Genomic DNA, 9,458 nt, shown 5'->3' with positions numbered 1-9,458 from the left:
AAAATAAGAGTTAACGCTAAAATAATTTAAAGGAAGAGACTGTGTCAGGGGCAGATAATATTTTAAAAATGCAATTTTAAAAAGACCAAAAATTCTAGTTATATTTATAATTATTACTATGTGTATGAGAAACAAAGATGAGAATATTTCAATATATGTTCCCCAGATAAATCTTGAGGCAAATTACAGAAAGTGTCAAAAGAAAAGAAAGATTCTTAAACTCCAAAGAGTTTACTGCATGCATTAACTAGAGGCAAAATGCCTACTCAACTTGATGTTTATGGGAAAAAAAATACTCAATGAAAATATTGTTATGACTGGGCTAGCTTAAATTAAAAACACATCAAAGAAACATGATGTTTTCAGACTACAGAAAGCCTTCTGGTAGGAAACAGGTTTTGAATATTAATTTTGGCAATTAATATCTTAAAATATGAAGACTATTTAAGTTAATGGAAGACAGGCAGCTCTGCTTTCCCTCCATGCCTCATGGATGATTTGCTGGGGAAAGTCACACACATAGGTAGGTATAAAAAAAGACCCATGAACATCTATATTATTTTCATTATTTCCTAATATGAGCTTCTGAAAATGCCAGAATGTTCCTCTTTCCACACAATGTGATGTATGATTATTGTATGTATGATTATTGTCACCATCCTGCAGTCCCCAATATGCAAGACTTCCTGGTTTTCAGAAACCTTACTACTCCGAGGTGGAATATGTAGCTTAGAACTTAAGAGTCATCTCTTCTGAGACTGAAAGACCCAGGGACAGTCTCCTGGTGACACAAGAGTGACTTGAATAAGAACATTCCTCATTCAAATGAAAAGAGCTATCATGTACATACTGATTAGTTTTTCTTTAAGCTCACATTTTTTAGTGCAAGTAAAATATATTTTTAGTTTTTATCCATCTAGCTCAAAAAATTCCAAGTTTTGAAGTTATTGCAATAAGTGTACCTAGTCCATAGATCTTGAAAGTGAAAAAAATTGGTTTATAAATCTTAATAATTACAATATGCTTTAATGACTACTTTCCTGTTTAGTTTCTGGCTGTTTTTGATGAGTGATTGCGAAGTTTAGGTGGGTTTAGACAGATTTGTGTGAAGGTAAGAGGAGTGAAAGAGGTGACACCTAAAAGCAACTTAAAACTCTAAAGATCGGGGCGCCTGGGTGGCTCAGTGGGTTGAGGCCTCTGCCTTCGGCTCAGGTCGTGGTCCCGGGGTCCTGGGATCGAGCCCCGCATTGGGCTCTCTGCTCAGCGGGGAGCCTGCTTCCTCCTCTCTCTGCCTGCTTCTCTGACTACTTGTGATCTCTGTCTGTCAGATAAATGAATAAAATCTTTAAAAAAAAAAAAAAACTCTAAAGATCTAGGTTCTCCTGCCTACACTGCAAATGGAAGATAAAGGATTTAGTCATTAAGGAGACGTAACAAGACAGGGTTAGGGTAAACTGAGGCTCAAAGAGGTTGAGGAATCTGCCTGATGTTGTGTAATTGGTGTTGCTAAAAACACAGATGCAACTCCAGCCTCCCTGCCCCAACCTTAAACTTGGGCAGAAGATAAAATGCTGATAATTTAGGAAAGTCTTCCCCTTCCTTTCTCAAATAACACTTCTTTTCTATTAACTAATTTGCAGAAGTGCCGCCATTAACAATTTGATTCTTTGGTCTAAGACTTTGGAGTTTTTCTTGTAGGGAACCACACAGCATATTTCCGTGAATGAATTAAGCAAATACTTTCCAAGAGTTGGTCTGAATAGGATAAAGAGGAAGAGGACATTGGAAGGTCTACAGCAGGAGTGGGGTCAGGAGAACAGGAGAAAATTGATGAAGGAAGACTGTGAAGGGTGCAAAGCAGTTGGTCTGGGAGAGTCTGCAGTTGACTAAAGGCAGCGCTGACTGTTGTAATGAAATTGTGCTCTAAATGTGTTTTAATGTAATCATGTAATGTTTGTTTCCCTTACTTCACTGCCTTCATAAATTCATTTGCAGTATTTATCCTCTTACAAACAGCTGTTTTACATTCATCACATTTCAAAAGATTGCTTCTGATTTTTTTATTCAGAAGATGCACATCTATAAATGATGCTCTCCAAATATTAGTTGAATTAAGCGAAATCTTCTTCAACCCTGCCTTTTTGTCAGTCCATTGTTTTTTACAATGTCTTTGAAAGATCCAAACGTATCTTGGTCAATATTGTCCAGAGTGTTCTGGCTCCTCAGGTTGACTTTCCAAGGTAAACAAGCTTTGGTGAGCAGTTGTTTCTGCTATATTCAGTGTATCCATGTTTCCATGCTTCCTTCCTCCTCTGCTTCCCCTGCTAGTGAGGATCTTTAGAAGTGTCTATAGTTACACTAATTTTCAGATTATTACAAATGAGCTAGCTTTTTAGTATTTTCTTCGGCTATTTTAATGATGGATTTGGGAGAATTTTTCTATGCTGAAATTCTTCAGCATTCTTAATCAAATATCAAAGGATAACAATGAGAAATGTGATGTGAAATTGGGGTGAAAAAGGTCTACCTTCTTTTGAACCTTCCAAGAGACCTATTTTTTGGTCTCCTTTCCACAATTTAATGTGCCTGGGTGGCTCAGTCAGTTAAGTGTCTGCCTTTGGCTCCGGTCATGATCCCAGCATCCTGGGATGGAGTCCCACATTGGGCTGTTTGCTCAGCAGGGTGTCTGCTTCTTCCCTGCCTCTGCCCCTCCCCCTGCTTGTGTTTCTCTCTCTGTCAAATAAATAAAATCTTTAAAAAAGATAAAAAGAAATACGATGTGAAATGGATCAGAGTGTTAGGTCCTTCTTGATTGCAACATCCTTCTTGATTCAGAAATGTTGCCAGGCCTAGAGTATAAATGTACTAATGCTTGAAATGCCAAAGACTGCTTTCAGGTTTGATAATATAAGCTTCCTATCTGCTCAGACAGGATTTACAAATGATGTGGATTGCAAAGTCAGATCGATGTGAGGTTCATTTGGAAAGCACTCATTGAACAACTACTATCCACCGTCCACACGTAAAATGTATTTTTCTTTCCTTCCAGGAGTTATGGTCTTCTAGGGGTAAAACAAATCATCCACACAGAACGCATCGTGAAAAATATATTAAGCTTATTTAGAGGTGGACTTTAAGGTTGACTGTTAAAGTGAATGGTGAAAAAGCCCAGGGGATGACTAATACAGCCAAGGCCATCAGTATATGTCCTAATAGAGCAGGTCTGGAAAAATTTAATTTTGTGATTTAATTTTTAATCTGCTACAAGAAAATTTGCAATAACCTTGGAAATGGGATGAATAGATCTCTAAGGTTGTGCATGTGCATTGGTATACTTTGCTAAAACAACCATTCTTCGTGGTCATACATGCTGTTAGACCCTGAAGCCCAATAACTTACAACTAACCTTGATTCCAGTTCAGTCATTCCCAAATTTGTGTGACAACATGAATCTCCCTGGGTGCTTACAATGCACATGGTGTCAAACACACTGAGTTGGAGGTTCTAGTCTGTATTGTTAACCGACTACCCAGGTGAGCCTGATGGGCAGGTAAATTTGGGAATCTCTAGTTCATCTGGCATAAGATTAATTTTCGTTAAATAGGCTTTTTACCCACACTTGCCCCCTCTCTTTCTCTATTTTTCTCCCTCTCCCCCATCAAGACTTAGAAAAATAAATAAATCTTAGAAAGAGCTAATTTGCTTTAAATTTACTTTTAGTCTCCAGGCTGGCATAAGTGAGACACAGTTTTCCAAGAGACCTATTTTTTGGTCGTCTTCTTTCCACAATTTAATCAAGTGTTAAGGTGAAAATCTGATTCTTCTCTGTGAAGTGGCTCATAAGATAGAAGAGGAATTAATTTACACTGCCTGGTGTTAGGATGCATTATGATTATGTTGGCAAAGCTATAAAAAGAAAGTATCCAAAGCTTATTAAAAAATTCCATGGAGGTCCCTGTTTGAGCAGATGGATGAAGCAGAGTGCCTGATCATTTAGCAGCTACTGAGCTAAAGGATCTTCGAGCCAAGGTGTATATAGCTGGGGCAGCTTGGCGAAAGTCACCAAATCATAGTTACAGCTTTCAAGGGGAAAGTTCAGAATTTTACAGTAAAATGCGTACTTATTTGTCTTACTGTACAAAAATGACTAAACAGCCTGATAAATACATTGCCGTCACTAGTCAGTTCCCCCCAGAAAATCTAATAGTAGATTTCCTTTGTTGCATTTGTTGGGTCCTCCTCTCCTTTGTAATCAGAAAAGGTCTTTCCACAAAATGCCAGCTAGAACCACAAAGATAGGATACAGGAAAAATAAATAAATAAGCAATTAAATAGTCTAAAATTACCCTCGCCCCTAACAAAAAGTTTTATGGTTTTTACATAAAAGTTTATATTGATCTGTTACTATTTTCATTTAATTCTGCTACTTATGATATAAGATAAGTTGAAAAGTAAAAGTAACAACCTGAAAATAGCAGTAATTAGATTATAGAGAAGATTATACCACCAGCAATAGGAATTTGCTCTCATTTTACTCTGGAAAAGAATTTTAAGACATATGAATGTGTGTGTTCACAGATTATATAATTATACTGTATATGTATGTCATGTAATAGTTAATTAGAAGTATAAAGAGAACAAATTGATTTTTATTCAAAGTGCTTATTATTGCAATTATATGATCTTTGTTTTTAAGATTCAAAATTGAATGGAAATTTTCATATTAGATGAATTGTTTGAAAAATGTTATGAGTTTGTCCAACACTATGGAGAATAGTCAAATCAAGAAAATATTCTTGATAAGGTGATTCATGTGAATGGTATATGACGTAGTAGGCAAATTTTAGGTGGTGTCTGTCCCTAACTTTATAATTCTGGGCATTTCTATGCTATCTAATCTCTTCTAAACTTGTAAGGGTCTATGATTCTAGAAGGGAGGTAATAAAATGAAACGATGAAAAACCATGTTTTGGAATCACACGTAACAGGGCTTAAATCCTAATTTGGAGCAAGTTCCAAATATCTGGAAGATTCAATTTTTGGTTGTCTTGTTTGCATTATGGGTATAATTCCCACCCTATCTCATCTGACCTTGTATCTCTAACATTTGTGGTAAAGAGTAAATAAAATAATGTATATAAAGCAATCCATTATACTTAGGTAAGTAAAGGCTCAATTAAGAGTGGCTGTTTTGAAGGTGTACAGCTGATAATTAAAATAATTCCTCCTTTATACTTCCTTTAATGCTTTCTATAGACATTGTTTGTTGTGTAATGATACATGTTCACTTAAGTTTCTGATTAGTTTTTTTTAAAGATTTATTTATTTATTTTTAGAGAGAGAGCAAAAGCAAGAGGCGTAGAGAAGAGAGAATCCTAAACAGACTCTACACTGAGCATGAGAGCGCAACATGGGACTTGATCTCATGACCCTGATCATGACTTGAGCCAAAACAAAGAGTCAGATGCATAACCTGACCTACCAACTGGACCACCCAGGCAGCCCTGATTAGTTTTTTAAAATGCAAACGAAAAGCCATAGTGTCAGAAGTCAGAGTTGTCTCTGGAAATAACCCGACTCTTTGAGAGAAAGGATTTTTTAAGGCATCTGAAACTGGAAAGTTGAAAACAGACTTCAGAGTGCGAAAGAGTACATGACAACATAATAGTTAGGTTTTGTTTCTGGCAAGAGAATTGAATCATTCATTAGCTGGTGAGAGAGCAATTCAAGATGTGACAAGGCCCTGGGTATTATCTGAGTCTCTGGGAAGATGCCCAGAACCCCAGTTTTCTGGGTTGAGTTACAGAGGAATTAAGTAATAGAAATTTGATGAGGCTAGAAAATCCAAGTATAGACAGAACTGTGACTTAATTCTCAAGGAAACATAGTACCTTCAAGAAGCTTCATATTTAGTAGAACCCTAGAAAGATAGAGGAGCAATGATGAGGAGAAGCGCTCCAGCAGATGGCCATGTGGAGCTCCCAGACCCCCAAAGGGGTGCAGGAGAAAGACTGAAATGAATTCAAGAAGGGCACAGGGTGGTTTAAATAGACTCTAAGCCCTCAATACCCTAGGGTTGAAACAACGAGGATGCAGACGCCCATACCTCTACCTGAGGTCCTGGCCATGCATGAGACGATGGCAGTGGATCTCAGCACACAATGATGAGCAAGACAAGTTGTAACTCCATGAGGGTACGCATGGTCACAGGCCATCTGCAAACCGGATGCCTCTCCTCCCTAATACTTAAGGCTCCCTTTCAAGAGAGAAAGGAGAGTGGTGTTGGTGTTGGTGTTTTAGTTGCCTCATATTCACCCCATTGGTGAAGGAGAGATTCCCACCTGAGGATTGTGGGGATGGTAAACACATGACACCTGACACTGGACAGAGGAGATTGATGAAATCAGGAGCAGTTTATTAGTCACATATATTCACAGCTTTGGATAGGCAGACACTATTCAGGACTACCTAGGGCATGCACTTGGGAACAGAGTGAACAACAAGGCTGTGGGAGGCAGGCTCTGTAGTAGTAAGAAAGTGGGGTTCCAGGGCACCTGAGTGGCTCGGTTGATTGAATGGCCTTTGGCCCAGTCATGATCTCAGGGTCCTGAGATCAAGCCCGCTTCTCTCTCTCTCTCCCCCTGCTCTTGCTTAATCTCTCTCTGTCAAATAAATAAATAAAAATCTTAAAGGAAAAAAAAAAGAATCTGGGGTTCCTCTTGGTTCATGTGGGAAGATATGATTGGCTTGTCTGAAAAATTCTGCAGGCAGTCAGGAAACTGAAATCTGCTACTCAGGGATGAGCGGGAGTTATGCCTGGTCCCTTTGATAGAGGGAAGGTTGTTTGGCAAAGGGGCCTTACCTATGAGGGCAGTGTGGGGAGGGAACTTGTGGTTAGGCCGTGTGTGGTCTATTTTATCACATGGCAAGGCAGAAAGCTGTGTGGCACTATTGTAGAAAGTGGATATCCTCAGGGGTCGGCAGGCATGAATTTTTTACTTTGTGACTTAAATAGTACTTTGAGGAGCCCATTCAGCCTCTCAATTAAACTTGCTGCCTGCGGCTGAAAGTTTGAATGCTTTCTTCAAGATTCCAATATTACGTATTCTGACAAGTGAAATGAGTGCTTTGGTCACTATTAGTGTACTTAGAACTCCAAAGGGGATAAGGGGTATCCTCGTGAAGCTTTGTATTGTAGTCTTAGTACATGTAGAGAAATCTGTTACCTTGATTTTTATTTTAGGTATCTGTGAAGAGATTCCCAGAGTTCTTTACAAAAAAGGAGGCAACTCTTAGGCAATGTACAAAAATGTACAGATGGGACCAGTTGTTATCACCTAAGGTGTACCAATCATCCTGACCCTTGGGTTTTCCCCTTTATCAGGGACATTCTGGTTAAGGGATGAAAACAGCAGCTTTCCACTGGTGTATGATGGTGGTGATATAATCAGTAAAATGTACGAACTCCCACCTCTGGTGATTCTTTTGATTCTAATGGGCTCGCCAAGTAGCTTAGGGCTCTGGGAAGGACATGGTCTCCATCAGCATTGTGGCATCTGTCGAGAGACTAAAGACAGGACACCCCTTCTGCGGGTGGATTATATCAGAGGGCCCAGGTTTGACTTTATCCAGTAGCGAGGAAGGCTCAGAAGCTATGCTGAGCGTTTGGGGTGCTGCTTTAATGACTCAAGGCATAATGGCTAGCCAGGTACAAGGGGTCACAGGCTCAAAGTTTGTGAGAGCTTTATTTCCAGAAAAACCCACTATATGGCCAATAATTGCCGTTCTAATGGTATGTAATGCCAAGCCAGGAAAGGCACTTTCTTGCATCAGAAGCCCATAGGCAACTTACCAGCATAGGTGGTCCAGAAACCCTAGGAACCGTGAAAGATGGTTACTGAAGCCTCTCTGGTGAAGAGGTTTCTGAGGGCACAAACTGGAGTGCTTGTTGATTTCAGTTTGGATAGATTTTTAGAGACCTTTATTGGTGGGATCCCCTTTCAAGGTGGGCTAATTTTTAAATAACAACTTTAGTGACATTAAGTAAAATTTGTCATTGAAAAATATGGTACCTCCAGAACCCAAAGGGACTAACGATGGTGAAATTGTCTTAATCATGTGAGTGCTGAGAAGGTCAATACCTGTTTGTTTTTTTTTTTCCTTTTTAAGATTTTATTTATTTATTTACAGAGCATAGGAGTGGGGAGGCACAGAGATAGAGGGAGAGAGAGAATCCTAAGCAGACGCCTCGCTGAACATGGAGCCCAGTGCTGATTGGATGGAGTCAGCAATTTCAGTAATTATGTTGTTGGCTGTAGAGACCTTAATGGAATGGCACCATGGCATTACAGTTGCAACAATCAACTGTAGGCCACCATGAACAAGCCAGATAAGGCTGTTAAATGGAATACCAGTGGAATCAGGGAAGGATTCACTCATTACCTGTTAAATCACAAGTTTTTAATCCTTGAGGACCTTCTTTTAAATTACATTGAGTCGTGTTAATTATTTAATGGGTTGGGGGAGTAGGGAGTGAGGGATGGGTCATGAGTTCTTACTTTGTTAAGCAAGTAATTTTCATCTATTTTTTATTGGGTCAGAGTATACATGCTCACTATGGGATATTTTAGGGCAATGAGTGCTATAACCATAGGGAATTTAAGCTAGACAAAATTTCCTATAGTTAAGGAGAGTCATACCTATTTTTGTTCTACCTTATATTCAGTAACTCCCTCATTATATACCATGTTTACTTTTAGTGGGATTCAAGGTATAACTGTAATTTTAGCCTTAGTATTTGTTAAGATCAGTTGGTGAATTTCTGCAGATTGTAAATTAATTCAGGGGTGCCTGGGTGGCTTAGTCAGTTAAGCATCCAACTCTTGGTTTCAGTTAAGGTCATGGGATTGAACCCCATGTTGGGCTCCAGGCAGAGCAGGGGGGTCTGCTTAGAGATTCTCTCCTTCTGCCCCTCCCTCACCTCTCTCTTTCTCTTTCTCTCTCTCTCTCTCTCTCTCTCTTAAATAAATAAATAAATCTTTAGAAAATTAATTCAGAATCTAGATTATAAAGGCACACAAATCAGTGTCCTTTTATCTTTTGCTATATAAATGTTTCTAGTAAATTTTGGATTTCCAGTGAGGTCAAATTATGGACCTTTGTTTTAAGTTGTTTCTTGTTGGTTTTCTCTCCCTGTATTCAGGGTTCTTTCTTTCTTTTCTTTTTTTTATTTATCTTATTATTGTTTGGTCACTGGATATAGGTGAGGAATGAGGGTGAGGTGGGGAATGGTGCTCTCTACTATCATATTTATAAGTTTCTTCCCCCAGAGAACCTCAAATCAGTATCGTCAGGTTTGGGGACATTCCCAATAGCAGTAGTTGGTTTATAGACCATGGGCTTAAATTCAGTTTGAATTAACCCCTTCATGATACCACAAGGGTGCCGTGGGTGTTTTG

The sequence above is a fragment of the Martes martes genome (assembly GCF_963455335.1).
Source record: "Martes martes genome assembly, chromosome: 6".
In the NCBI taxonomy this organism is placed as follows: Eukaryota; Metazoa; Chordata; class Mammalia; order Carnivora; family Mustelidae; genus Martes; species Martes martes.
The sequence above is the reverse complement of the archived record's forward strand: the minus strand, read 5'-3'. Positions refer to the sequence as shown.